Genomic DNA, 7,999 nt, shown 5'->3' with positions numbered 1-7,999 from the left:
TAGTAAAAAAATGAATGTAAGAAATAAGACAAATTTATTATAGCTCTCATATGGTACGCGCGCTGTGATTGACTAAATTAGCGGGTCTTATTCTACAGTATGTCCGCTGTACGGCCAGCTAATTTTGAAATTTTGAAACACTCTCTAGCAAGTTCAGTCGTTTATGTTACATAAACTAAAACCGTTTGTATCTTGCAAGCAACTATTTCAAAAAGCCAAGATTCGGATTTTGACACGGCAGTCTTTGTGGCAGTTGATCAATCCTCTTGACTTCAACTAGTTTCCTTACCCACGGGCCTGATTACCACAGAGATATGCACTGTAAATTATGAACCCTTGTTTCTCCCCCTTTAACTATGGCCCAGGAGCTCTTCGCGCTTGGGCTGTAAATCTCAGGGGGAAAAACGCGGGCCGTAATTTACAGAGTTTTCAAAGCAAGCAACCGTGGACAATCTTCCTGTCGGTGTACGTTGGATCAGTGGGTTGATCTGATCGGCGTAATTACAAGTTGAGAAGCTAAATATTTTGAGCAAGAGCCGATACAACGTAGATTTGATTTTAGAGGTGTACTATGTTTCGGCTGGCCAAATCAGCTTTCTTCAGGTACAATTAGAGTTTACATTGGATTGCTTCTATGTAGATATATATAGTAAATGGATGTTGACGTAATAGTGGAAAAAATGTGATAAAATATGGTAGTTACAACAAATTTGAATTCAAAATATTCAGAGCAACGGATTGACAGAGGACAAAACAATACCTCATAGAACCTGACGTAAAACCAGGACGTTTTTACATCCTTCCAAGATTTAAGATTCAAGATTTCTTATTATTATTATTGCACTATTTCAGAAAATAAATAATGGACATAACAATTAAAAGAAAGAAGGAAACAGACTAATTATACTTGAGTGAGAAAAAGTGGAAAAGTGCGTAGTGGCCATAGTAGCAAATGCTTTCGAGATGGCCACTACCACAGGAATTAAATGAAAGGAAAACAAAAATATATACATAATGATATATGTATAGAAGTGAACTAGCAAAATAGGTAGTACAGATAAAAATTAAATAAATTAATAGTAATAAATTAAGAAATTGACAAATTTAGATAAATATACAATATATATACATCAATGAGTTGCATCCAAGGAGTCTTACATTAATTAAGTTCAAACACAAAAAAATAATAAAAAAAAAAAAAAAAAAAAAAAAAAAAAAAAAATACTAATAATAAATAATAATAATAATAATCAGGAAGGAAGGGAATATATAATAATCATATTCCCTTCCTTCCTAACTATCATTATTATATTTGGCTGTCAAGGAGGTAGCGCTTATACTGTTTAATAAAAAAGGAAAAGGTAAAGTTTTAATATTATAAGGTATATTTTCCCAAATACTAGAAGCTGTTGGTGTAAATCTTGAAAGCCCATAATTGGTTTTGGACACAGGTCTGTATAAGTTGTCTCTTGAGGCATATCTAGTGTTATAGCTATGAATTCTGGATGCAGGTATTTTTTTTACTTAAAAAGGGAAATGCTTAAGTTTATAAATGTAAAAAAAATGTAAATGCTTTGTTTATAGTGGAAGTGCACTTAGCTATCGAGCTAGTTTACAGCCACCCCACTTTTAACAATGTGAAAGAAACAATTCAAAGTTGATAGAAACATTATTAAGAACCCCAACTGGCAGGAGGCAACCAGTAGATAACGGATGCCATCCTAATATTTAATACATTTTTAAGAGTATGAATTTCGAGTAGTTTATAGTAAATAGAAGCAGTTTCTCTTTGGGAAGCAAAAAATATATGACCGAATACACTTGTTTTGTTTTCTTTTTACAGTTTGAAGTCGAGTTTGGCTTGCAGTTCCCCAACAATGAATTGATCAAACCATATGAAACATAAGGGTAGATGAGGTTATAATAGAGTTGCCTAAGAGTACTAATAGAGACATAATAGCGAAGCTTGTTACTAAAATATGCCCAGATTCTTTGCTAATCGATTATTAACATGCTGTATTCCCATTTTAAAGTATCATCGATAAAAACTCCTAAATACTTAATATCACTTCTCTGTTGAATATCACAAGCTGTTACGTTAATAGATACCTTTTTCCTAGGTGATGCAATAATCATATACCGATAACTGGTCTTTTTAAAATACACAAGCCCGGTAACCCAGGACGCCCCATTGTTTCATCCAATAGTCATCCCACTGAACGCATATCCCATTTTGTTGACCACCATCTTCAACTTTTGTCCACAAACTACCATCTTATGTTAGACACTAATAATTTTCTCAATAAACTCCTTACCATTGGCAAATAACCCTCTAATTCATTATTTGTAACACTGACGTCTCATCTCTTATACACCAGTATTCCACATAATGAAGCTATTAATGCTTGTGATAATTTTCAGTTACATACTGATCCTCACAACACCATTCCTATTGGCACTATTTATGACCTCATCCGCATGATTCTCACCATGAATAACTTCACTTTTAATGATAGCCACTACCTTCAAATCCAGGGCACAGCTATGGGCACTAAAATGGCCCCCTCTTTGCTAACCTTTTCCTTGGACATTTCGGAAAAAATTGCTCTAAGGAACGCCCCATTTCAACCCCATACTTGGTTGAGATACATCGACGACATTTTTATGACCTGGACTGAAAGTCCGGAGAACCTTAAAATGTTCTTCGATTATCTCAACAGCATTCACCCTACCATAAAATTCACCAGCTCACACTCTCCCACCAATGTTTTTTTTCTTGACGTTTATAACGTCTCACTAACTAGGGACGGAGCGGCATAAATACAGACCTGTACACGAAACCTACAGACAAACACCAACATTTACTTTATTCTAATTTGTTCTACCCAACGAAACGTTCAAGATTCGCACTACTGAACTAACGACATACCTTCTGAAACGCCGTTACAAACGCGACTTTGTTACCAATCAAATACAACGCGCCGCAGAGATTCCCCACATACATATCCTACAACCTAACAGATAAACAAACCTGAACGCATACCTTTCATAACGACCTATATTCCATCACTTCCTTCCATCTTCAACGTAATAAAAAAACACTACAACCTTCTTCTCTCCTCTGACCGCTGCAAAAATGCTTTTCTATACCTACCTGTTGTGGCTTTCAGACTCTCCCCTAGCCTTCGCAACCTGCTAGTTACAGCTAAAACCAAATCCAAACCTACTACAGTCGCAGAACATTTCCTCTCCTCTCCCCACAAACCATTTCTAAGGACATGCTTTTCTACACCTACCTGTTGTGGCTTTCAGACTCTCCCCTAGCCTTCGCGACCTGCTAGTTACAGCTAAACTGTCCCCTAATGCAACCCTTTTTAATTCCACACTTCCTTCCGGTTCTTTTCGCTGTGGCAAAAACTGCGCTACCTGTCCTTACGTTTTCCATGGACCAACCAACTACACATTCTTCTCTACTGGCGAAACACGCTCCCGGCATAAATTCCCACATAACTTGCGAAAACTAAAAACCTTATCTACATGATTCAATGCATGTAACAGATGCCATCTACAGTACATAGGAGAAACTGAACGACGTTTAAAAGACCGTTTTAATGAACACCGCCGCATTTTAGATAACGCTAAAACCAAATCCAAAACCTACTACAGTCGCAGAACATTTCCTCTCCTCTCCCCACACACCATTTCTAAGGACATGCAATAAATTCTACCGAAAAAAATATTTTCCAACAGAGACTCGATCCGTAAGAACGGGGAGCCTTTTTTGATTTCAAAGGCAGGACAATTGATTCTAATGGTCTTAATATCCGCGAAGAAACGTATTAGATTTCAGTTTATTATTTGCAGTCACTTCCGTTACTTTTCCTTTACTCTTAATATTTGAATTCAAATTTGTTGTAACTACCATATTTTATCACATTTTTTCCGGTACTACGCCAACATCCATTTACTATATATATGTACATAGAAACAATCCGATGTAAACTCTCATTGCACCTGAAGAAGGCTGGTTTGGCCAGTCGAAATATAGTACACTAAAATCAAATCAGGGGGAAGACGTAAAATATGTAACAGTAGGACGTTATTATGAAGGAGAAATTGGAAAACGTTTGGTCCGCATCAGTGGGGAAATATTTGCAAAGAGGAAATGGGAATCACCAAAACGTGGGTGGCGACTGGCGAATGTGGATCAAGGCGAGAGGGAACTGTTCGGATCGCCCGAGCCTTCTCAGAATTCCCTCCCCTCATCCGCAAGGAAACAGGCCGCACATTATTAAATACTCGGCTCGAAACGCATTGAGGCTGGTTTATCATTGAGATACACAGACGACAACAAATACTGAGCTTAACTTCGCGTTTAAAAATGTGTTTTCCGTGATCGGTCCACGTTGAATTTCAAGTTTAATGATGGGGAAATCATCAAAGGTTAATTTCGATAATTCCGATTTCTGTATTTGTGACTCTAAGGATGCGTGCATGATTAAATGGTCACTCAATCAGGAATTGTTATCTCTGCCATTTTAATATTGTTTCATTGCATACAACACATGTGAACACTATGTAAATTTGAGGGAGAAAACTCATTTTACTGCGTCTGCCTTCTCTAAATGTTGCCAACATTGTAGGATTTGATCTCAGCTTTTGAATCATTTCGAACTTGATCACGGCTTAGCTTCGTCGAGCTATGGTGAGCAACATTAGGCCTGACACCTTTCTGAACGGCATCTCTGCTTGGCATCCTCCATTTCACTTTACGCACCCGAAGGTTGTCGTTGCGGCAGTGACACTTAAATCCAGCCACTTTCCATTTACAGCCATGCTTTCCCCATTTCTTGTCTGAGTTTGCGTATGGAATATGCTTGGGGACCCCGTTGTCTTGTTTCTCTTCCTTGTAGCGAACGCAAGTTTTACCGTAGCAGGCGCACTTGATTCCCACTCTGTAGTGACAATCGTTATTGTTGTGGCACCCCTCTGAAGCCAAAGAGCACTCAAATTCAGGGGAACCCTTGGTCGAATCTCTGGTGTAGTCGAATTTTTGCAGCTGTACATTACCACTTTCTGTAGGTGAACAGCCATAATTCAAGTAACCAAGGTAGTAATACTGCAGGTTTACAGCTCTGATGTAGTTGTCTGATCCTGTCTCGAAGCGGCTTTGTAGAATGTCCCAAATTGGTCTGAAACTGTGCTCCACAGCGGAGTCTGACTCGTCAGCTTCATTCATCAACTTCTCAATCAGTTCTTCCGTCCTCTGTTTGAACAGCGCGTTACGGGTTTTCTTTGGTCCCTCCGCGGACGATGAGTTTGTCTACCGTGTTTCATGTGGCTTGCACTTGATGCTTCACTTTGGCTGACATTTGCACACGCTTCAACGCCGACTTTGCCAACACTGGTAGGCCCTGCGAGTGAAACGCAGCTCTTCACCTGAAAGTCTCTCTGACTGTATGATTTGGAACTCTCCGCAAAGGATGTCTGCTTGATACTTGATCCACGCTTTACGGACGTTATAACATGGGAACCGAACGTCTCCAAGAAATTGTAGTATGGCTTCCAGGAGTTTGCGAGCCAAGGCTTGTCAAATGTTAAGGGAAGACCTTCGAATTCCTTCAGAAGACGCTTCGTTAGAGTGGAGACATCGATGTCATCCAAACAATCCTTCTTTACGAAGATCTTTTCCGTCAATGCTCGGACGTTTAGAGACATTCCACTTACTTCGTTGGTCTTTGAATCTTTCGTCTGGATAACGCTGCTTAGCGTGGCTCCAAGAGTGAATGTAGACTGCAGTGATGCGTCCAAACCAGCTTCAACGGCCGTCTTGGAGTAGAATGCTTTGGTGCTTGCGTAGTAGTCAAAATGACTGCCTGAATAGTGAAGCTCTGATCTTTTGAAGCAGCTGGAAGGCAATTCTTCGAACACGCTCGCCTCATGTTCCTGAAAGTCACTCAACAAGTTGACCTTTCGCAGATTGATCCCTTTTCCAAGCTCAAATGTGTCGCTATCATTGTTCGCTAAGACACCTTTCAATGTGGCTGACAGGCAGAGGAGGAGCAGTGTTTGCACGATCATGATTCACAGAATCTGTTTTTGGAAGCAGTGTCACCTAACCTACCGATAAAGGATCCATATTTAGCTTAGTATGACATATTTCAAAGCCAGCAACTTGATTTCAAGTCACCAATGGGTGGAAATAACTGAATCACAAGTGCGTGGACAGAAAAAAAAAAACGGGTGGTTTGGTTGATTAAATATACCTCATTCACAAGGAATTATTGCGACAGCCATGTGAGATGAACGAAGAGAATAGCCTGATTGCCTCACCCCAGCGATAAGGAACTTAAAATGCTTTTTTGTGCGACTGGACCCCAACCGGAATGGTCCAGTCTCTATGCTCTCATATCAGTATGGACGATTTGTCGGAAATGTTAGTGCAACCACTGTCAAGGGTTTAAGAGAGTCACTTCAGTCTGCCATTTGTTACTTAAATACGCCTCTGCTTAAGCTAGCCTTTAAGGCAGGCCTTCCATGATGGAATTTATTACCGGTTATGTGCTGAGGTGTTTCTTTTTCTCAAGAAAATGCATAGTTTGGGGAGAGACTTTGTTGTGCTCGGTTTTGTGTCCATCGAAGGACTTTCGTTCTCACTGAGAAATTAAAAAAGATGAGAAAAAAACTGTCCACATAGCTGAACTTTTTGATGTGACTAATAAAGGCAGCATTAGTGGCATGAAAATGCAAGTTGGGAATCGGTTTCATTTTGAAATAAAGGCCACATGCAGATTAAAGATTCGTTTTTGTGTTTTATTCTTGGTAAATCAATTCTTGCACTAAGGCCCTGTTTACAAGGAGGGAGGGTAACCCCACCTGTGAAATTTTGCTTGTAAACCCGTGCTATCTTTGACCCTCCTGCTAGGGAAAACCCTAGCAGTGAGGCAGTAAGGTCACCCTACCTGCTTGTAGACAGGGCCTAAGTAAATCATTGATAACAAACCCGAGTTGGTTTTCCGAAAACTGCCGCCGCAGATTTCTCAGTTTTAATTTTTTCTGTCTAGAATCAAGCCGTGATCTATGCCACGCTAGTATTTTGATAAATTACTGGATATGAAACATTACAATAAATACAGACTTAAATAAGCATAAACATAAAAGATCTTTTAGCACAACAAAGTCGAAGGGATGCATATCTGGGTAAAAACGTTAAAAACTAATTGTAATGAGGCAGCTAATCTTAAGTGGGAATCAGGCAACGACGTATATATTTTGTGGAATCATCGTACAATGTTGCCAGATACGAAGTGCGTGGAAGCTATTGTTTGTTAATTGTTATTGCTGTTAGACAACCCACAACAAATGCTTTCCATCTTAGCAGACAATCGTGTTAATCCGCCCCCAAACGGCGAAACAAACTGTAATATTTGAATTGAATGAAGTGAAAAAAAAAATCCCAGAAAAGTTTTTTCTTCTCATTCTCCCTCGATTGTAATAATGACGTTAGTCTATATAAAGACAATACCTCAAAAAGCAGAATTGATATCTCGTAGGTACATTGTTTTTTAATGGCCCTGTTTATCCACGCTCCTCAAATGCAATTAAGCCAATTACTTACGCTTTGAAAACAAAATTATAATCTATGGGTGGATTAAACTTCCACTGTTTTATCACTAACCTTGATGTTCCCTGGACTCCCTTTCTTGCTGGTATGTCCAGTGAGGCAGAAACTTAGTTATTAAATAGCATAGTCTTGTTAGGGACGTCTGAGCTTGCAGGTTCATATGCATGTAAGTCGCTGAAAATTTTCACGGATGTCACCTTTTACGCTATCCTTTTGTTGTCCTTTATTTGATCACTTACTGGTACTTGTCGAGAGAACTAAATTGAAGACGCAATGGCTTTGTAACACATTTTATGAGTTTATATCAAATTAGCCGGTTTTTTTTTTCTTTTTCTGGCCCAAGAAACTCTCCGCTTTTCATGTAATATTGCTTAA

At 39.1% G+C, this 7,999-nt stretch overlaps 1 pseudogene; it reads right to left on the bottom strand.

The window, feature by feature from the left end:
• Positions 1 to 4,519: 4,519 nt before the first annotated feature.
• Positions 4,520 to 7,795, bottom strand: LOC138043093 (DELTA-alicitoxin-Pse2b-like; annotated as a pseudogene).
• Positions 7,796 to 7,999: the final 204 nt, after the last annotated feature.

Source organism: Montipora capricornis, chromosome 3, assembly GCF_036669925.1.
Source record: "Montipora capricornis isolate CH-2021 chromosome 3, ASM3666992v2, whole genome shotgun sequence".
Classification (NCBI taxonomy): Eukaryota; Metazoa; Cnidaria; class Anthozoa; order Scleractinia; family Acroporidae; genus Montipora; species Montipora capricornis.
The sequence above is the reverse complement of the archived record's forward strand: the minus strand, read 5'-3'. Positions and strand labels throughout refer to the sequence as shown.